The following is a 22877-nucleotide window of genomic DNA, read 5'->3' as shown; positions in this document are numbered from 1 at the left end:
TATGTTTGTGTATATGACGTTATGAGCTTCTTCTTCTTTCTTGATATATCTTCGATCTTCCTGCTGCTACTTCTTCTTACTTGAAGTCTCTTCTGGTCTTCCTACAGTTTATGTATCACTGATTCCGAGATATTTTAGGGTTATTCCTAATCCTAATTTGTTGCACTTGATCCTTCTCTATATGATGTTATATAGAACCGACGTCTGTTTAGGGCCGCAGGGCCTTTTTCGAAGAACCTTAGTTCAGACTGGCTTGTTTCCTTGGAACCCACACCTTTTGGAGTCCTTGAGCGCGTTTGAATTGTACGTATTGGCTGTTCTCTTCCAACTGTCACTCTTTGACATTGGGAAGGTTTGTTCTTGAAGTCAAATTCTTCCTGTTGTGATATTTCACCTGCTAGTCTATTGAGTATGTGATATTGCTTCTTGCAGCTAAGAACTGTATCTAGATTTACTAGAGACAGGTTCTGCCGGAGATGTTTGATGTAACGAGTGTTCCATTTTTTGCATTCCATCACTTTGTGGTTTGGAGTGTCCTCTACTTGGCAGGATTTACAGATAGAATCTTCTGAAAGTCCGAATTTATGTAGGTATGCCTGATACGGTCCATGTCCTGAGATGAAGTGGACTAAGCCTTTTGTCGGATTGAAGTGAGTCCAGGATCTTCTTAAATTTATGTTAGAAATGAATCTTTTACTTTGCGGCGCATCTTCCTTCTGCCATTCCTTTTCCCATTCTTGTTGGAACTTCTTGGGAATATCATTTATGTCTGTGATTTGTATTTTATATCTACTCCACACTTCCTGGCTGCCATTTTTCTTGTAGCAGTACCTGGCAGCTGCCATTTGTATTTCCATTTCAAGTGGGAGAACTCCTGCTATTGCTAGCAGTGTTTTTGTTGGAGTGGTCTTGAAGGCTCCCAAAATTCTTAGTAAAACATTCCTTTGAGCCGATCTTAATTTAGTTCTATATTGCGCTTGTTGAGTGATGTGGGCCCATACACTGGCTGCATATATGATTATTGGAACAAAGATTGCTTTGTAATATAGAATTGCAGTCTGGAATGGGATTTTATAGGCTATATTTCCCATTCCAAGTACTCGATGAAGTTGTGGTTTTGCTTTTGATGTTACCTTTTCTATGTGTGTTCCAAAGCCTAAGTTTTGATCCAGGTAGACTCCTAAATATTTGATAGTTTTAGTGACTCTAATTGATTTTCCCTTATATTTGATGCACGGTGTTCTATGTAGTTTGCCTTTCAGTTGTATTAAGTTGGTCTTGTTTACGGCGATTGTCAATTTTGAGGTGTAACACCATCGGGCAAGGTCTTCCATTATATCGTTTGCTTTCTGTTCGAGGGTTTTCCTGTTATTGGCTCCTATAGTAATCAGGACGTCGTCTGCGTATGCGATTGCTTCTATTGCACATGGGTTTTGATTTAGTTGTTGTATGAGTGGTTCTATTGTTAGGTTCCACAGTTGTGGTCCCAGGACAGAGCCCTGGGGACATCCTTTAGTAACTTCTCTTTTTATAGTTTTATTTTGCCAGTCAAACTCAACTGTTCTGTCGTTCAAATAATCCTTGATAACGTTGTAAAGAGCAACTGGAAGGTTTAGGGCTCGGAGAGCCTTCAGTACGTGACAGAGTAGGTAGGGACAGAGGGAATCTCGTTAATCCATTCATGCGCGTCACTAATCAGATGACGAGGCATTTGGCTATTCCACAGGGCCTAGTAGCCTCGTCTTTCCCAAACAATATGTTTGGTATGTCATTTATAGGATATCTATACAGATAAAATATGAGGTCCTTTGTGCACGGGACTCTTCAGGATGGCATCCCTACGGATGTTTCACCTTTGTTCCCTTTTGTGCCACGAAGCAATCCCTCTAAAAAAAAACGGGGAAAAATTCTGATCCATAATAAATATTGTTCAACCAATCAACAAGGTGAGTTAAATTAAAAATATTATTATATCCATAAAATATAGTAAAAGTTATTTTGATGCCAGTAATATTTGGCATATGTCTAAAAGATCCATTAAAATAATGCAATATTGAAATTACCTGAAATTGCTAGTGAAATATAAACTCCAGCATTTATCAAATTCATTTTGAATCCAAATGACCATTTAGAATTCTAATACTAGTCCTGATCAGAGGTGGTCATTTTCGTTCAACCTCCCTCACCCTCACCCTCACGGCTCAGCTTCGCCCTCACCCTCACACGCCCTCACCCTCACGACTCACCAGTCGCCCTCACCCTCACACGCCCTCACCCTCACGGCTCGGCTTCGCCCTCACCCTCACACGCCCTCACCCTCACGGCTCGGCTTCGCCCTCACCCTCACACGCCCTCACCCTCACGATTTGCCTTTCGCCCTCACCCTCACACGCCCTCACCCTCACGACTCACAGTTCGCCCTCACCCTCACACGCCCTCACCCTCACGACTCACCAGTCGCCCTCACCCTCACACGCCCTCACCCTCACGATTTGCCTTTCGCCCTCACCCTCACACGCCCTCGCCCTCACGACTCGCCTTTCGCCCTCACCCTCACACGCCCTCACCCTCACGACTTGCCTCTCGCCCTCGCCCTCACACGCCCTCACCCTCACGGCTCACAGGTCGCCCTCACCCTCACACGCCCTCACCCTCACGGCTCGGCTTCGTCCTCACCCTCACACGCCCTCACCCTCACAACTCTGCTTTCGCCCTCACCCTCACACGCCCTCACCCTCACGGATCGATCTCGCCCTCACCCTCACACACCCTCACCCTCACAAGTCTTCGGAGGGTGAGGGTGAGGGTGAGGTCTGCCCTCATGAGGGTTGCCCTCCGTAGAGAGTTAGTGATGTTTGAAGAAATAACTGGTTCCTTTTCCACGTGCATTTCATACATTGAAATGACACGAAATTGTTTAACTCATTCATGTGAAGGAAGTTAATAATGATAATAATAATAAATTTTCTTTATTAAGCAAGAAGGTTTAACAATGAGTATCATTTTGGACTAAGATTATTTGAGTTATACGTTGTCACAAAAATCGTGTCATACGAGTATACAGTATTGTGGGTGGGCCCTTGGGTGGGCCACTGACAGTAGCGTTCACTTTATAAACACCTTATCATTGGAAGATGCAACTGCTCTGTCTTTATTTCTTGTTGTTTATCACACTATAACAATGATAATATACAAGCAGCTGAGTTGTATCACTTCATTCTCTGCCCAGAGATGTTGGACTTGATCTCACTACGTCACAATTACCGGAATTCCATAGATGAGAAAGACTTGCCCCGCAGGCGTTCAAAGTCCCTACCCCCACCCTCTTGTCTGAGAGGACAGTTTGGATTTGAAAAACAACATTCCATTCACTGATCTTCTTGGAAACCGTGATGGAAATCTGCACCTCCAACAGGAGTAGCTTGAAGTCAGCTTATAAATGGAAATATGTTCACTAAATAGAACGTAGAAGCTTTTAAAAGGGGGAAATATATTGACGGGGCATAAATTTCGTGATTATGAAGACAGAACAATCAAAGTACAATAGTACTGTGCTACAATTTTGAATATGTCAGTCAATTTCAAAAATTATTTTTCATTGATTCGTGAATCGCTGATTGTATCGTGTCGTGGTTAAATAAACTTTCCTTTGTCAAACAGACTAGTGCCCACGCTGTCGTTTTGACAGTGGCGCAACTACAGGGGAGCAGGGAGGCATTGCCCCCTAAAGCTTCGACGGAAGTAAATTCTAGGGGGGCAAACGTTGACGGCCAAGGGCATTTCCAGGGGGTACATAGGAGCAATTGCCCCCCCTTGATTTCAAATTTTGTGCAAATAAAATACATTTCGTAAAATTTTCTTGCTCGCTTCGCTCGGACTGCTTGCTTTACTCAATCTCGTCAAGTTCAGAGCCGTAGTTAAGGGGCGGCGGGAGTCGGCCATGGACGCCGAGCGATCTAAATTAAAAAAGCTATAAAAGAGAGAATGTCATGGCGCCCGGTGAAATTATTTGCGCCATATTAAATCAATATTCCTTTCAGTTTGGAAAAATTGGATCTAAATATTTTCTTATACGCTTTGGTCGCAATATAATTGTTTTCTATAATGTAATATATTTAGGCAATATACATCTGTTGTACATATATGTATTGAATAAATTTTGAATTTGTACACAATTTAGTGGCAGCATGTTGCATATGTATTTTCTTATTTTATGTCGCTCCATATTGCATATGTGTAAAACATATGATGTACATGAAAGTTATACATGTCATGTGTACGTAAAGAATTATAATCGGAATGCATTTATCGTGCATTTTCTGCCATTCAAAAATACAGTTTGTGTGCTTGTTTTCCATTATTAGCTAATGTGAAATTGAAAGTGTTGAAAAAATATTTCAAATCGTTTGACCAAACAAATGCTTTAGCACCGACTTCTACCCCCTTTTTGCGTAATTTAAGAGGATAATAACGTTTTTGATGCTGCTGCTGCTCCTGCTGCTACTACTACTACTACTACTACTACTAATAATAATAATAATAATAATGCCATTTTTACTACTACTACTACTACTACTACTACTATTGGTACTTTTACCCTGGTACAGTGGGATCCATAAGTATTACCAAGCAAATTGTCCATCACAACATTTACTCCCTTTGTTTTATGCAATGAGAGCTTCACAAACTGACAAAAAAAACAAGCAATCTGCTTACAACCTCTGAACCAGTATACATAAAAAAGCAGTCCTTAAAAATACGTACGATTAAGATAAAAACCAACGAAAATAGTCATGGACAATTTGCTGAGCAATACTTGTGGATCCCACTGTACTTGCCCCACCCCGACAAAAATTCGTTGTTGCACCCTCTGCGTTTTGGAATCCAAGGATTCCACTTGTAGCTGGTGTACAATTTAGTACTTCTCCCATTGTAATTGTAGGTGCAGTAGATATTAGCTTATTTGAGCATAAAATTTACGTCTAACAAACTACATCCCTTGATAACGAATATAAAATATTACTACCTTGTTGATGGGCAATGTACATTGCTTCTTTTTCTTCTTATTTTGAACCGGCCCCTGATGCGGAGTGGTTAGCACATCGCGTTACGGCGCAAGGGGTCCCGGGTTCGACTGTCGGCTTGTGCATGGATGCTTGTGAATCACCATTCATTAATTTCATCATATCATCTCATCACACATCCCATCTTCGCAATTAGCCAAAATTGGCACAAAAGCGGAGTACAATAAAGCAAATCAATCCATCAATCAAATCGTATTTTGGTTTCTTCACGTTCCAATTATACTTCTCTAGAATAGCAACGATAAAGATACATGAATAAGGAATAGGCGAGGGAACACAAAGAAAAACCCATATTTGGGCACATGAAACTTTTCATTTCATGTTCTCTCCCCACAAAAATATTTCACTTCATTTTTTTTCGGAAGAAATCCGTCATAATACACGGTCAGTGTTTCGATTAATAAATAATCACATGGTTCCTTCCTGCGTTTAACAGAGTGGGTTATGGCAAAGATACTACGGATATCATATGCTACTGCTGCCTACACCACATGTAATTCGTCTCGATTTTAAGAGAACACAACGTTGCAATTATCAAACATTTACTTTAGTTTATTTTCTGTCAAGAAAATTTGTTGATTTAACCTCTACCAGGTAAATGGAAATCTGATCGTCATGATATGAATGCTGTTCTTTTACGAATGTGGTTACAGTAACGTCATTGTCAATAGGGGAAACAGTCGAGTACTCGCTTGCCCCTACCTGTTTGCATATGAGGCATCGATACTGAATGGGAATTATTAAATTATTTCTTTCCCATTCTCAATTCCTTTGTCTCTGTCTACATATATATACATAATGTGAACACTGAGAAATATTTGTCGGCATATATTTCACAAGACCTGGGTAGTATCAGGGGATAGCAACAACAAGTACGGTAAATTTAAAAAACGAGGAACATAGATAAGAAGAGGAATAAAAAGGACTGATGTGGGATGAGAGGGCAATATGTTGTAAAAGAATGTATGCAAATACACACACACACACACACACACACACACACACACACACACACACACACACACACACACAAAGAAATGTAAGTGATACTCTAATTGAGGAAAATTTAATTAATTAATTGTCAAGTGCCAAAAAAACAATAGGGAAGTTAAAGAAATATACGATTGGCATGCAGACACTGCGATGTTTTGTTTGACAATGTCGAAAACATTGGCAGACTACTTTAAGAGTTCTATCTTTATTCATCACATCAATCAACAACTTCTAATATTTTTTACGCTTGCCAGATCTTATCCACGACATCTGACAAAAACCGAATTTTTCGTAATCTTGGTTTACGACATAGTGGATACATATGTTCTTTAGAACTAAACTTGGTACTGTTAGACACACCAGGATCCGTTATTTTTTCTCCTCTTGTTACTTTGCTTTCCTCCCGTTTGACAGTGAATGTTTTTACGTTTTATGTATGCGTCACATATTTGGCCTCGAAACCGCTGGAATATTGCTAAGTTCTCATTTTTATTTAAAACACAATCGATTTATGATAAAATTACATTACTTGATTATTAAGGGATAAATGTTGAGAAATATGCACGTGTGAAGACAATACAATAAAATTGGTAGTTATCATTCCATGGACATAATTGAAGGGAAATTGGAAAGATCAAACTCCACTTTTCAGTTTTTAAACCGAGCCCGGAAAACAGTAGATATTAATGTGTACGTGTATAATGTCTAACAATGAGGGTGCGGATTTAAAAGCACTAAAAAGCCCTCAAATAGGCAGACAAATGGGCACAAAAATAAAAGAAATAAGCACTTCAAAAAACACCCTAAAATCAAAAGACAGATTAATATTTATTTCCCACATGGGAAAAATATGTAATTTTATGTAATGGCCTTGTTTAAAACTATCAGCTGGTTACGTGATTTTCGGCTACTCGAAAACGTATCCGGGACAGGGTTTGTTTTTCTACCTATCACTGCAGTGCTCGAAGTGAGGGGGCATGGTTTCCCCGAGTTAGCAACATTTTCACAGATCATCCCACCCGCTGCCACACTGTCATCATTTCACCACGTTAAAGTTAAACTAGGTCGGTATTTTTGCTACAACCGTTTCTAAGAGAACTACTCCGCGGCGGAGTAGTTAGCACTTCGCGCTACGATGGCACAGGTCTCGGGTTGGAATCCTGGCCTGGATAGGTGTTCTTTGTGAGTGTCCCTTCTTCAGTTTTAAAGTATCATCACTAGCGTGCTGATTTTTGCTTATTTGCCTTCTTTATTCCTTTGCAGAAAACATAGGCTTTAATGTTTAAAGTTCGTTTCATGGTGTTTATAGTCCGAAAACGCATTTAGTGCGTATAAATGCCTATTTTGAGGGTTAGTGTCTATTTTGCTTAATCGTGCCTAAACATGCCTATTCTGCCTTTTTTGATAACTTCAGCTGGTTTTATGCGTCTTTGGCTTTCCCTACATTGAAGAAGGTAAGCCATTGGTTACATTGAACTGACTGAAATATGGTATTCGCCAAATTTGAACCCACTACTTCCTTTTTTCCACCTGAAAGCCTCTAGTGTCAACAAGTACTCATCTGCTTTGTTGAGCGTGTGATAGGAGATAGGCAGTTATGTGTGGAGATATCGTGTTCATATGTTTAAAATACCTAAGTACAAGGCAGCCAGAAGTGTATTAATCAAAAATGGATTGATGCAGAAGGTTGTTCTACGGCTGAAAACTTGATTTTTGTTATTTAGCGCCGCTTTTCTCCACGTTTGGCTAATCGCATCGATGAGGATGAGCGATATGATGAAACTGATGAAGAGACACTCAGAAGCAGTGGCGTGCACAAGGGGGGGCTTGATGGGGGTTATAACCCCCCTTTCGCCCAGTATTCCTAAAAAAAAGAACGTCAAAGGTAGGAAAATACGACAAAATGATGGCTGACTACCAAGAAAAAATATACATAACTCCTCCCTTTCGAAAATCCTGGGCACGACACTGCTCACAAAGAACACCCATGCACAGGCCGGGATTCCAACCCGGGACCTTTGAGTTGTAGCCTTGTTGTACTAACACCTCCGCCACCGAGGTCGTTCCCACACGGAAAAGTAATTTTCTGTCAAGCTTGTATGAAGCAGACATCTTTAACTGTTAAATTACTTCCAAATAAACAATTTCTTTCACATGGGAAATATCACATGTACCTAGGTACTACATATGTATAGTTTTATGTATTGCACTTGTTCAAAACTGAGCTGCTCACGTATAAATTTCCACTCCTCAGAAAATGTTTTTCTACCTCTCGTGTTGTTTGGGAACAAAGATAAATGGTGAACAATGCACACTGTGACGAGCCTTCAGCTTACATTACCTCAGTTCTAAATGTAACAATGCTATGTTATGTGACAAACTTCGTTTAGTGGCTTTGTGATGAATATGGAGAATTACACTAATAGCGTGTCTTGGCGCTAGTTGCGAGGATGCCATCCGCTCGTATGCCGACTCTCTTCGAGCACGGACACCAAATCAAACGATATTATTTATTATAAAATGTTATGCGCATACACAGATGAACAGCTCATCTACTCGTGCAAAAAGTGCAAGTAGAATACATTCAAATAAATAAATTAACCAGGTTGTGTTATCCTAGCTTCCCTGCAAATGATCATTTCATTCAAACTATTGTCAATAGTTTGTTAAACATATGTGCGCAATTAGTACAGTGGGTAACAGAAATTCATTTCTCCGGAGAAATTTTAATCGGAACATCCTTTAAAATATTTTTTTGTTAAAATGGTGCAAATCGTTTTTTCATCACTTCAGAACAATTATTCACGTAACAATCGTTAGCTCAAGTTATTTCTGCGAGAATTACTTGAACTGACGATTCTCTGAAATTTGTGAATTGTTAGCCCACTTTTATATGTAAACTGGAATGCTAATACAGTATGCATGTGCATTGGAAGTAAAAAATGCCTATTTTAATGTATTTTTATTTTGGTTGCCTATTTTAGAGCCCCTTTTTAAGTGCATATTTGCATCATTTTGGTGCCTATTGCCTGCCTATTTCAGAGGTTTTTAGTGCCTATAAATCCGCACCCTAATCATCACACATCCTCATCTTCGCGATCACCCAAGAAAATTTAAGTAAAATAAACAAAATCAATCAATGGAAATTCGTACATTAGGCTAAAACTTAATGAAGAAGATTTCAGGCTTAGTTCTGCTCCGTCCAGTGTGTCTGATATTGAGCTACATGTGCAAGTTATACTTCTTGTAAATATATCTGCAAAAATATACCATTATATTAAATTTTAATTTCAAACTGTGAAATGCGAGAAATTTCTCAATTTTCAAGTAAAATCATAATAATTGTATTTGCCACTTTTATTCTCACCATTTGTATCGTTGCCATTTTCAATTTGCTACTTTTTCCGTTGCCACTATTGCCTTTGTCATTTTTACGTAAATACTCATTGCGCTGATTACGCACATTACACTAATACGTGAGCTGTTAATTTGTATGGCATTACATTTTAGAATAAATAGCATCGTTTGGCTTATGCAACACAAAGGCACTACACTAAGTTTTTCACATAACTTATAACTTAGCATTGTTTCATTCAGAACTGAGGCAATGTAAGAGGGTTCATCTCGGTGTGCATTGTTCACCATTTATTCTTGTTTCCTAAGAACGCGATAGGTAGAAATACATTTTCAGAGGAGCCTAAAATCACGTACAGAGAACTTGAGTTTTGAACAAGGATATTTTGTAAAACTATATAGGTACGTACGTGTATGTGGGATAGAATATTAATTTGTATAGTAATTTAACACAAGCTTGACAGAAAATTACTTTTCTGTCAGTGGGGCCGATCTCCGTGGGGAAGTGGATAGCACAGCAGGGGTTCCAGGTTCGAATCCTGGCCTGGGCATGGATGTTCTTTGCGAGTGTTCCTTCATAAATGTCATCATGTCATCCCTCATCCGAATCCTCGCGATTAGCCAAAAGTGGAAGAAAAGCGATGCTGAATAACAAAAATCAAATTTTCCGTCGGTGGTTAAACAAACTTTTGCAGAAATCCATTTTTAAATCAATACACATCTGGCAGTCTTGTGCTTTTGGCATTTTTAAACATATGAACATGATATCTCCACAGATAACTGTCTACTTCCTTTCACACACACACACACAACAAAGCAAATGAGTATGGGTTGACTGCTACAAGATTTCAGGTGGAAAAAAGAAAGGGTAGTTAGGCGGTAGGTGTCGTTATGTCCACGGTGATGACTGATGAGTCACTAACAGGTTGTCCAGTTTGCTTACCCCGATTGAGGCTTTCAGTCAGTTCAACGTCAACGAAGGCTTACATTCAACATAGGGAAAGCCAAAGGCGCATAACAAAGCTGAAATAAGCAAAAATGGCAGAATAGGCATTTTAGGGACGATTAAACAAAATAGGCACTCACCTAATAGGCATTTATAGGCAATACAAAAATGCGTTTTTGGACTAGAAACACCATGAAACGAATTAAAAATATTAAAGCCTATGTTTTATTACGAAAGAATGAAAAAGGCAAATCCGCAAAAAATCCGCAAGCTATTGATAATATGTAAACATCTAAGTTGTGGGATCACTTCATCCTCTGCACAAATATGTTGAACTTGATCTCACTACGTGACAATTACTGGAATTCCATGGAAAAGGAAGACTTGCCCCGCAGGTGTTCAAAGCCCCTACCTCCACCCCATCCTTTGTTGTAAGAGGGACAGTTTCGATTTGAAGAAAGACATTCATTCTTCATTCTTAGAAACCATGATGGTAATCTCACAGAAGGAACAGGAGCATTTACTATAGCTTGGTGAATGAAGAGTTTTGAAGACAGAGTGGAAATGGAAATATAATGACGTATTGGGTGGAAGTTTTTGAAAAGAGAAAATTAATGACACAGAACAGCAATCAAAGTACAAGTACAATAGTACTGTGTTATATGTGATTTGGTGTTTTAAGTCCACTTTATGCACAGTAAGGCTAATCGGGACTGGACCTACAGTTTAAAGTGGGATCCGAACCACTTGTGCCTCCACCGGGTATCGAACCCGGGACCCCTCGATTACAAGGCAATGACGCTACCACTGCGCCAAATAGTACTGTGTTATAATTTTAAATATGTCAGTCAATTTCTACAATTATTTTCCATGGTTAATTGTATCGTGGGGTTCCCTTTGGTAACTCCCATATAATGTAGTGCCCACGCTGTCGCTTTGAAATCCAAGGATCTCGGGAATCCACTACTAGCAGACACACAATTTGCTTACCCCACTGGCGTACGCGAAGGAGGGGGGAATAAGGAGCTACAACCCCTCCCCGAATTTTTTTTTTGACAATAAGAAAATCTAAAGAACTTGGGAAAACTTCCCTTTAAATTACCCTCCAGCAACCATTTTTTTCTTTGAGTTACTTCTGAAAGGAAAGTTTAAAATAATTATTGGAGCTCCTATGTCATGAAAAAGGAAATACAACAGCGAGGCAGTGGCGGCGATTAGAGGGCGAGGGGGCAATAGCCCCCCCAACTTTTCGCCACTTTTGCCCTCGTACTTTGCTAAACCTTATCTACAAAGGAAAATATACTGCCTTTGCCCCCAGTTTTGGCACCTTGCCCCTGCCGGTTTTAGAATCCAATCGCCGCCACTGCACCGAAATTGATTACGCCAAATAACATGGCTACTATGGTAACAGAGGCCCCTGCAAGGCAGGCACCAACAATTTGCTCTCTTTGAAACACTGTCAGCTCCGACATGATTCAGTATCAACTGCAATGCACGCTATCTACAGTGCAAATGTCGACTCCTACCAGTCCGACAGGGTCCTATCTCACGGCGCAAGACAAAATAATGTCGCAACGTGTCCGATTTCAAGTGGAAAAAGTGTGTCGATATCACCCGTTCCGATGTCGTGCTGTTTCCATATTTTTGTCCATCCCCTGTACATTTTTTATGTTGGTGATAATGTTTTAGAAACTTTTTCGTTTTACCTACTTTATACCCTACTGCCTATATCTTTAATTTTTACGCCTGTATTTTTTTAAATTTTCAATGACATTTTTAGAATGTGTTTTTAAAAAATTGTACATAACTTAGTTTTCTTTCAACAACATTATTTATTAGCACATTACGATGTTGCCAGTTGCCAGAAACAATTACAAAGCTAGGAAAAAGTGGTGAAACTCTTATCCATTAAAGTCTTGGAGGAATCGGTGCAGCTACTAATGGAAGTGTCAGGAGAAAAAGTTAGCAGTTTCAGAAAAGTGCAAAGGTGTAATAAGTAAAAACTATTTGTGATATTCTTAAACGAGAAAAAATGTTTCATTCACGATATGAATCCAGTTCTTACAATAGCCTATTTCATGGGAGGTCAAATGAGATCATTTTCTCGTTATGAAAATCATTCTTTCTGACAGACGGCTAGCAATGAATGTTCAAAAAAAAAAAAAAATAGCGGTTGTGTGTAATCAAGGCAAGAAATGAAAGTAAATATGTTATTTACATGTTGATTTTAAAATGAAATTATAGAGATAAATTATTTGGAACTTTCCCACTTTATTTTTGTTTATTGTGCCTATTTTTTTTAAATTTGGTGCCTATTTTCCACATTATAAATGTTTTTTTCTGCCTATTCTAACCAAAATAAATACCCGAACTCCGGTGCAAGTTATGAAAGTCATTCTTAGTTATCCTTGATATCGCACACCTTGTTAGGTTAGATAAAACAAGAACAAGCAGAACATTAAGCGTCAATGAAGCAGCTTAGAGTTTCTAATCCGACTAAAGTCAGAGATTGAAGGGGGACGAGTGGAGGATTGTTTCTGCCTACTAAAAGATAGACCAAGAAATGGAGTCATATTTTCCTTTATCTTATAGAAAATATAACAAACACCCCCGGCTGCTGGATTGTGTGACAATGCTCCTTTTTCGGAGCAACACCTGGCTATTTGGCATGGGCACATGTTGGGAATTGTTTGGTGTTTACTTGGATCAAAATTTCCCTCATGCCCCCTTCCGACCGGTTTAGGCAGTTAGGCGAAATGGGATGCCATCCGAAATTGGGATATTTGTTCAAATTGGCCAAATGGTTAGTGCAAGTTCTTTATATCAGAATTACTTTAATTCACAATTCCCTGCGAAGATGAATTGTTAATTAATACCAGTGGCGTGTCCAGGATTTTCGCAGTAATTTCTATCATTTACTGCCTTTCACTTTTTAAAAATAATACTGGAGCAAAGGGGAGGGGTTATGACCCCCACCGATCCCCTCTTGGCACGCCACTAATTAATACATTTCTGGCTGTCATATCCTTGTCATTTTGAAACACATGATACCTCCTCATAAAACCACATTTTTTCACAGGCACAACAAAGCAAATGAGTACTGATTGATTCCCACAAATCTTTCAGGGGGAAAAAAGAAGGGGAGAGGGGCCTGCCCGATGGCGCATTGGTAGCGTCGTCGCCTTGTAATCAAGGGGTCTCGGGTTCGATACCAGGTGGAGGCACATGGCACAGTGGTTCGGATCCCACTTTAAACTGTAGGTACAGTCCCGATTAGGTGGACTTAGAACACCAACTTAGACCAAGAAGGGGAGAGCTGGCGTCGTTACGTCCACATATATGATGAGTCACTAACAGGTTGTCCAGTTTGCTTACCCCGATTGAGGCTTTCAGTGAGTTCAACGTCAACGAAGGCTTACATTCAACATAGGGAAAGTCAAAGGCGCATAACAAAGATAAAGTAAGCAAAAATGGCAGAATAGGCATTTTAGGGACGATTAAGCAAAATAGGCACTCACCTAATAGGCATTTATAGGCAATATAAAAATGCGTTTTTGGACTAGAAACACCATGAAACGAATTAAAAATATTAAAGCCTATTTCTTACTAGACCCGGTGGAGGAGGCACACTGTAGTTCGGATCCAACTTTAAACAAGAGGTGGTCGTTTTCGTTCAATCTCCCTCACCTTCATGCCTCGCCCTCACCCTCACGGATTTTCCTTGCCCTCGCCCTGACCCTCACACGCCCTCACCCTCACGACTCGCCTTTCGCTCTCACAAGCCCTCACCCTCACGACTCGCCTTTCGCCCTCACACGCCCTCACCCTCACGACTCGCCTTTCGCCCTCACCCTCACACGCCCTCGCCCTCACAGCTCACAGGTCGCCCTCACACTCACACGCCCTCACCCTCACGACTCACCAGTCGCCCTCACCCTCACACGCCCTCACCCTCACGACTCACCAGTCGCCCTCGCCCTCACACGCCCTCACCCTCACGACTCACCAGTCGCCCTCACCCTCACACGCCCTCACCCTCACGACTCGACTTCGCCCTCACCCTCACACGCCCTCACCCTCACGACTAGCCTTTCGCCCTCACCCTCACGCACCCTCACCCTCACGGATTGACATGGCCCTCACCCTCACACGCCCTCACCCTCACGACTCGTCTTTCGCCCTCACCCTCACACGCCCTCACCCTCACGACTTACAGGTAGCCCTCACCCTCACACGCCCTCACCCTCACGGCTCGGCTTCGCCCTCACCCTCACACGCCCTCACCCTCACGACTCACCAGTCGCCCTCACCCTCACACACCCTCACCCTCACGGCTCGGCTTCGCCCTCACCCTCACACGCCCTCGCCCTCACAAGTCTTCGGAGGGTGAGGGTGAGGGTGAGGTCTGCCCTCGTGAGGGTCGCCCTCCGGAGGGTGACCACCTCTGGTCCTGATAGCGATTAAGCTAATGGTCTTCATTAATTTATAAGAGTAAATTCCTAATTTCTTTAGAGAAGTTACCGTTCCAGATGGTAGAGCTCCTCTTGAACCCACAATGATGGGTGTATGCACTATTGTTTTAACATTAAGTTTGTCTATAAGTACAGGATTTAACCTTGAGTATTTTCTGACTTTTTCATGGTGGGCTTCTTTAAGTGATTGCCCACTTTCTAATCTTACTGTAACGTCTGTTACATAAGCAGTATCTCCTTTTATAGCTACTAAATCTGGTTTTAGAATTTCATTATTGTTAATAAATGTTTGCTCTTTAGCTATTCTCATATCCTGTAAGTTCTTTGAGATTAGATCCGTAATTTCATCGTGTCTTTTCACCCTTAATCCTTTATTAGCTGGGCATTGGCCCAGGACGTGACCCATGGTTTCAGGTGAAGCCTGACATCTTCTGCACAGATCGCTGGATACGCATTTTGCAATTTTCAATATTGAGTTTAAACCCACAGTGTTGGTTCGCATCCTGAGAAAATCATTGTACATATTAAGTTTAAGCAAATCTGGGTCGAATAAGAGAGTCATAGTTACTCCCGCCGTTTACCCGCGCTTCCCTGAATTTCTTCAGCGCGACATTCAGAGCACTGGGCAGAAATCACATCCCGTCAACACCCTTCCAGGCTGTCGGGATGCTATGTTTTAATTAAACAGTCGGATTCCCCTGGTCCGTGCCGGTTCTGAGTCGACCGTTCGTCGGCGGCCGACTCGAGGGGAGGCACCTTCCCCCGAGCACCCCCGAGGGGGGCAAGGGGTTCGGTGCGTTCCCCTCAGAGAGCCCAGGGACGCTCGCGGAAGTCCGACGCGCGGTCCACGCTCGGGAGCCAGCCCCTCGCTAAAGACCCACGCCGGACCGAACCCGCGGTGACCCCCCGGGCCCCGACCGGCCCCGGTCCCCAGAGCCAATCCTTGTTCCGAAGTTACGGATCCAAATTGCCGACTTCCCTTACCCACATTAGTCTATCGTCAAGAGGCTCTTTACCTCGGAGGCCAGATGCGGATTCGGGTACGGCCAGGCCTCGGGACTCTGCTGCGCTGTTCCCACCAAGATTTTCAAGGTCCGACGGGCACCCGGGGAAACCGCACCCAACTACGGTTCTCTTAGCTTTCCCCAGTGTCCCCTTCTCCTTCTGGGAAGATTCCGGGGAGCGTAGGGGATCGCTCTGACAGAACAGACAACTCTGCCCCCGGGACCCGACAGATTCTCCTGGTGCCACCAGTTACCTGGACTTACGGACTTCGAGGGAACCCGCGACGCACTCCCGGTCCCGAGACGCGGCGGAGGGATGGATACCCCACTTCCCTTTCGACCGCGGCCGAGACGTCGGCGCCTCGCGCTAACCACTACACTACACCCGGAGGTATAGGCGGTAATGGCAGGCACGAAACTGACCCGACGCATCGGTGGGAGTTCTCCGCGGTCTAAGGACCGGCTCACCCGCCTGCAACTGCTGTTGAGGCGGAACCCTTCTCCACGTCTGACCTCAGCGAGGTCTCATCAGATTATTTGCTACTACCACCAAGATCTGCAACGACGGCGGCTCCAGGCAGGCTCGCGCCCAGACCCTTCCACGCTCACCGCCGCGCCCTCCTACTCACCGCCGCATCATTCTTGCATTGATGCCAATGCATTAGCATTGCGGCGGCGGCCGGGTATAGGCACGACGCTCGATTGCCATCCATTTTCAGGGCCGGTTGCTTCGGCAGGTGAGTCGTTACACACTCCTTAGCGGATGCCGACTTCCATGGCCACCGCCCTGCTGTCTTGAGCAACCGACGCCTTTCGTGGTTTGAGCAGCGTCGATTCAGGCGCCTTAACCCGGCGTTTGGTTCATCCCACAGCGCCAGTCCTGCTTACCAGGAGCGGCCCACTGAGCACTCGGGTCCTGAAAAGAAGGCCCCGCTTCGCCCTAGGGGCAAGCGGGACCTCCATCCCGTTCAGAGTTTGAGAGTGGGTCGAGGCCGTTTCGGCCCCGAGGCCCCCGGTCATTCGCTTTACCGGGATGGACCCCCCTTGCGAGCGCCAGCTGTCCTGAGGGACACTTCGGAGGGAACCAGCTACTAGACGGTTCGATTGGCCTTTCGCCACTATGCTTAGCTCAGACGGTCGATTTGCACGTCAGAGGCGGTTCGGACTTCCACCAGGGTTTCCCCTGGATTCGTCCTGGCCGAGCATAGTTCACCATCTTTCGGGTCCCAGCGAGTGGGCTCTTAGGTACGATCCCCGCACCCGGAGGTGGGGAATCGCCCCGGGACTGCGCGAGGGCCCTTCGTTGAGCGACTCCGGGTCACCTCGATCGTCCCAGTCGCTTTGACTGCGCCTTCGGGTTTAGTGATTCCCTTAGACTCGCCCACGCGCTAGACTCCTTGGTCCGTGTTTCAAGACGGGTCGGATGGGCCACTCGTTGAACACCGCACGGGCCCGGGGCTCACAGTACGCCCCCCCGCGAACCCCCGCTCGGACGAGCGGGGGAAGGGGGGGACACTGCCAGGCACGCCACATTGCTGCGACCTCTACGCCTTCCGCCTAAAAACGGCGGCGGATCCCCAGGCCTGCCCATGAGCCGTCGGGTTCCATCCGGGTCACCGGGGGTTCTCCGGACGAGCCGGAGAGCTCCACCCCAGGCCCTTAGGACGGATCCCAACGAGCCGCGGTGCCCTACCGGGCGCGGAATGAAGGGGGACCGTCCCGGACGCACCCTCGCAGACGGGAGGTCCCTAAGGAAGGGGACAACCCCGCTCGGGGGCCGGAGACTTGGTCCTTAACCCTTGAATCACCTTCCCCCATCGAACTCTCGAGCTCCATCCGTTTGACCCCGAGGCGGTTTCACGTACTGTTGAACTCTCTCTTCAAAGTTCTTTTCAACTTTCCCTCGCGGTACTTGTTCGCTATCGGTCTCGTGGTGATATTTAGCCTTAGGAGGAATCTACCTCCCCACTTAGGGATGCATTCCAGAGCATCCCGAATCCTTGGGAAAGCGCCCAGCCCGACTCGGCAAGGCGGAGGTTCGCACGGGCCTAGCACCCTCTGTGGGATGTTGGTCCTTTCAAGTTACACTTAGAACCTCCCGCCGAGCGGGATTTACGGACGCTCCCTTCCACCAAATCGCCCGCCGGCTCGGATAACCGTGCCGGAGGCTTGGGTGACGGGCTTCTCCCTTTTCGCTCGCGGCTACCGAGGGAATCATTGTTATTTTCTTTTCCTCCGCATATTGATATGCTTAAATCGTGCGGGTGGTCAACCCTGAGTCGAGGTCGGGTGTTTAAGTCTCTTACGCCTCTCGCACCAGCGTGCCTGCTCGAACAACCTGGGTGCGTGATAACATCCGCCGGCTCCAGGAAGCCGGCCATGTTGATTGTTAGAGTCTGCTCAGTTCATCTTTGTCCGCTCAGTATATGCTTGTTCAGTTCATCTCTTGCAAGTGCACCTGCAATTTCAGAAAATTGCCTTGCTGAACACACACCAGGTTGCCTCGCGAGCCTGCCGGCATATCCCCATCCTTCCGAACGTTGGAAACCTTCCTTGCCAGGCATCAGTGTGGTCTCCGCCACACAGAACACTTAAAGCTTGGCCCCAGTTTGTTTGCTTGCTTGGCAGGTTTTCCGGTCTCTCCTACCTAACGAAAGATCCGCCAGCTCCAGGACTCGCTAGTTCAAGGTCCCTTCTTAGCTCGCGCGGATCTACTGTCGGTGATGTAAAGGGGGGATCGAGCTTACTCAGCACACCCGCTCAGCCAGGCAATCCCTGCGAGGGGGACTGCCCCCGTTGGGGGCCGAGGAACGATCCTTAACCCTTCAACCACCTATATGACATGATACGACAACCACCTATATGATCAGAGAGACCGGTTCTTCCATTTGTTTGGAAGGCTAGGGACGAGCAGGTGTAAGGCTTCCTCTGAGGAGGAGACGACCTCACGGCCGACTCCTAATGATCCTTTTTCGGATTCGACCTCGCGACCGCTCTTACCTCTGGGAGAGAGGCGGCCGCGAGACTCTCGTGGCGTGCTGTTACACGCGCTGTGCTCCTAAGAGCACGTCATTTTGAAACTTCCGACCAGGACCGACCCAGGTAAAGACCCGGGTCGCAATGTGCATTCGAAACCGTCGATGCTCTCTGTTTTGCAGATCGCAAGTTGACTCGCAGCTAGCTGCGTTCTTCATCGACCCAAGTGATCCCCCGCCTGGGGTTGTTTGTGGTTTGCTAGAGTGCGACAGGTCGCACTCCGGCGGAATAATGTGTCTGTTCATCGGGAAGCGCCCTCGCGAGCCTCCCCGGATGATACCTACCCCCACCGTCTCCAAGGCCTCGAGACGGGGTTCGGGTGCATGTTTTTGCGGGGCGATACCTTTAAAGGTCGAGACTCACCTACCCCTATTAACGTGCTTCGTGCTCTACAGCAAGGCTCACCGTGGTCGGCCAAGCTGCACAAGACACAGTGATCTGGACTCGATATATACATATCCGCAGGCTCCAGGGCCCCCTTGGGTCCCTTCCACGCTCGTGCGGATCTGCGTACTACCATAAGTTTTGGAGGAAGAAGCGGATATACCGTACGGTAATGATCCTTGGGCAGGTTCTCCTACCCAAACCTTGTTACGACTTTTGCTTCCTCTAAGTGACCAGGTTCGGCCGTCGGATGCATCGACGGGCGGTGTGCACAAAGGGCAGGGACTCGATCAACGCGAGCTGATGACTCGCGCTTACTGGGCATTCCTCGTTAGCGGGGAACAATTTCAATCCCCGGTCCCTATCACGAAGGAGGTTCAGCGGTTACCCGTACCTCTCGGCAGGGGAAGACGCGTTGTCTCCTTCAGTGTGACGCGCGTGCGGCCCAGAGCATCTAAGGGCATCACTGACCTGATATAGCTCCCACTCTTGCTGCTTGCGACAACCGGTCCCTCTAAGAAGAGGTTTGATGCGCCGGGGGTACACGTACCCCGACGCCTAGTTAATAGGCAGGAGTCTCGCTCGTTATCGCAATCAAGCAGACAAATCGCTCCACCAACTAAAATCGGCCATGCACCACCATCCACCGAATCAAGAGAGAGCTCTCAATCTGTCAATCCTTACGGTGTCCGGGCCTGGTAAGTTTTGCCGTGTTGAGTCAAGTTGAGCCGCACGTCCCACGCCTTGTGGTGCCCTTCCGTCAATTCCTTTAAGTTTCAGCTTTGCAACCATACTCCCCCCGGAACCCGAAACCTCAGGTTTCCCGTGGGCTTCACGCAAGGTCATCTTGAACCTTGCGCATCGCTGGATGGCATCGTTTATGGTTAGAACTAGGGCGGTATCTAATCGCCTTCGAACCTCTAACTTTCGTTCTTGATTAATGAAGACATTCTTGGCAAATGCTTTCGCTGTAGGTAGTCTTGCGAGGATCCAAGAATTTCACCTCTCCCCTCGCAATACTAATGCCCCCGTCAATCCCTTTTAATCATTACCTCTGGATCGAAAACCAACAGAGAGAACCGAGGTCCTGTTCCATTATTCCATGCAAGGAGAATCGAGGCAAATAGCCTGCTTTGAGCACTTTAATTTGTTCAAAGTAAACGTCCCGGAATGCCACGATCCACTCGGTGAAGAGCAGACCGAGGAAACCGAGAAGATGTCCGGTACGGCCAATTCAACGCCTGACGGCGAACCGACCGCCCGAGACCCAGATCCAACTACGAGCTTTTTAACCGCAACAACTTCAGTATACGCTATCGGAGCTGGACTTACCGCGTCTGCTGGCACCAGACTTGCACTCCGATAGGTTCACCCAAACGTTTAGGGTGGATACATTCCGATTACGGGGCCTCGGATGAGTCCCGCATCGATATTTTTCGTCACTACCTCCCCGTGCCGGGAGTGGGTAATTTGCGTGCCTGCTGCCTTCCATAGATGTGGTAGCCGTTTCTCAGGCTCCCTCTCCGGAATCGAACCCTGATTCCCCGTTACCCGTAATCACCATGGTGGGCCAATAACCCACCATCCAGTGTGATGAGGCAGACATTTGATAGATGCGTCGCCGGTGCTTGACCGTGCGATCTGCCTAGAGGTTACTTAGAGTCACCAAATGAGTCGGCCCGCAGAAGCGGACCGTTTGGTCTTTTAAAGGTAACGGCACCCCGTCCGGTTGCCCGGCCGGAGACGCCGTGAGCATGTATTAGCTCTGGAATTGCCACAGGTATCCAAGTAGGATGCGTACGATCTAAGGAACCATATCTGATGTAATGAGCCATTCGCGGTTTCACTTTGGTCAAGTCTGTACTGAGACATGCATGGCTTAGGCTTTGAGACGAGCATATGAATACTGGCAGGATCAACCAGGGTACGGTGCATACGGTGCGTATGCAGCACTCGCGCGAGGCAGAGTGCCATGTTTTAAGCAAGGAAAGCGGCTCGCCATTAACTTAGGCAACGCAACACTGCTGCGTGAACAACAGGTTACACCGCTTTTCCGAAAACATACTGCTACTCCCACTACTTTGGTTAGAGGCCTACGTAGTTCCGCTTTTAAAGCTGGAAACTTCGAGACGTTCGTTTGCGCGCGGGAACGGCGAACCGACTTCTTCGATTGGCACCGTGCCCGCGTCTTGGTTCTGTTCCTGGCCTGGGAGGCTGGGAGCTCCCAGCGAACAGCCGTGCCTGTACGGCTACAGGCAGCCACTCAAGACGGCGCTCCGGAGAACGCACGCTTCGACGGCAACCCGTACAAAGTTCTCTGGAACCTTCGTGTTTAGGTTGCATCGCAACCGAGGTTGACAGATCTGCTGCTTTCCCTCGGTGCAGGCTTCAACCTAGAGTCGTTCGGTTGAGCCGGAGTTCCCGAAGTAGGCAGAGCGGACAGGTCAACTCCGGAAACGATGCAACACAAACAGAGAAGGCATCGCCGTCACCGAGCGGGAAAAGATAGCTCGCATGCTTTCCCTTGGTGCAGGCTTCATCCTAGAGTCGTTCGGATGAGCCGGAGTTCCCAAGGTAGGCAATAAAACACCGGTCGGGTACCTTATGTCACTTCCCGCTGACCGAAGTCTGACGATGTCGGCTTGCTCCTTCGCTCAACCTAGAGTCGTTCGGAAGAACGGAGGTGGCCAACTTACCATCAAACGACGGCGAAACTTGCTTTCCCTCGGTGCAGGCTTCAACCTAGAGTCGTTCGGATGAGCCGGAGTTCCCGAGGTAGGCAAGAATCCTGTTTTCCGTCGATTGATGTCTCGTCACGTCTCGGTAACGAGGGCTGACAAGCTAACTTGCTTTCCCTCAGAGTGCTCAGCCTACATTCGTTCGGAAGAGCAGAGTTGGGCAAGTACTCCCACAGGACCGGTTATCTAAACTCGCTCGGCGTCCAACGGTTGACGAGCTTCCTTGCTTTCCCTCAGAGTGCTCAGCCTAAAGTCGTTCGGAAGAACAGAGATAGGCAAGTTATCCGTTTGAGAGGCATTTTTCGGCACCTTACTTTGACGGGTGGCTCTGCTTTCCCTCCGTGCAGGCTCGACCTAGAGTCGTTCGGAAGAGCTGGAGGTAGGCAAGCTTCCCCACACAGGTGGGTAAGTCACTTCAAGGCGTTTATCCGAGGGTTACCGCTCAACCTACAGTTGTTCGGAAGAGCGGGGGGTAGGAAGTAAGAACCCTTTGGGAGTCTCCGTCGCCAGTCGGCACCTTACTTTGACAAGTAGTCGTACTTACCTCGGTGCAGGCTCGACTTAAAGGCGTTCGGAAGAGCTGAGGTAAGCACGTTCCCCCACACGCGTGAGTAAGTCAGTTCAAGGTGTTGTTCCGTGGGCTAAGGAGTTACCCTCGGGGGTGCTCGACCTACAGTTGTTCGGAAGAGCAGAGGGGTTACCGCTCAAACGGTTACGTCATGTGTCGGAGGCGAACCACCGAGTCCGAGGGCTGACAAGTTAGCAGCAACAAACTTGGTTCAGGTTCAACCTAGAGTCGTTCGGTGGAACCAGTCTTCCAAGGCAGGCTACCCTCCCGCATACGCGGCTCTGTCACTTACTCGGAC

The 22877-nt window shown here is 46.1% G+C and overlaps 1 non-coding gene and 2 pseudogenes across 1 annotated transcript; all 3 read right to left on the bottom strand.

The window, feature by feature from the left end:
* Nucleotides 1-15848: 15848 nt before the first annotated feature.
* Nucleotides 15849-18118, bottom strand: LOC145982942 (large subunit ribosomal RNA; annotated as a pseudogene).
* Nucleotides 18119-18930: 812 nt separating this feature from the next.
* On the bottom strand, nt 18931-19075 carry LOC145982940 (5.8S ribosomal RNA; annotated as a pseudogene).
* A 368-nt stretch (nt 19076-19443) lies between these two features.
* Nucleotides 19444-21199, bottom strand: LOC145982941 (small subunit ribosomal RNA). The gene has a single exon (XR_014441209.1). It is a non-coding gene; the product is annotated as a small subunit ribosomal RNA (ribosomal RNA).
* Nucleotides 21200-22877: the final 1678 nt, after the last annotated feature.

Source organism: Lepisma saccharinum, unplaced genomic scaffold (assembly GCF_977018435.1).
Source record: "Lepisma saccharinum unplaced genomic scaffold, izLepSacc3.1 HAP1_SCAFFOLD_477, whole genome shotgun sequence".
In the NCBI taxonomy this organism is placed as follows: domain Eukaryota; kingdom Metazoa; phylum Arthropoda; class Insecta; order Zygentoma; family Lepismatidae; genus Lepisma; species Lepisma saccharinum.
This window is presented reverse-complemented; position numbering and strand designations above follow the sequence as displayed.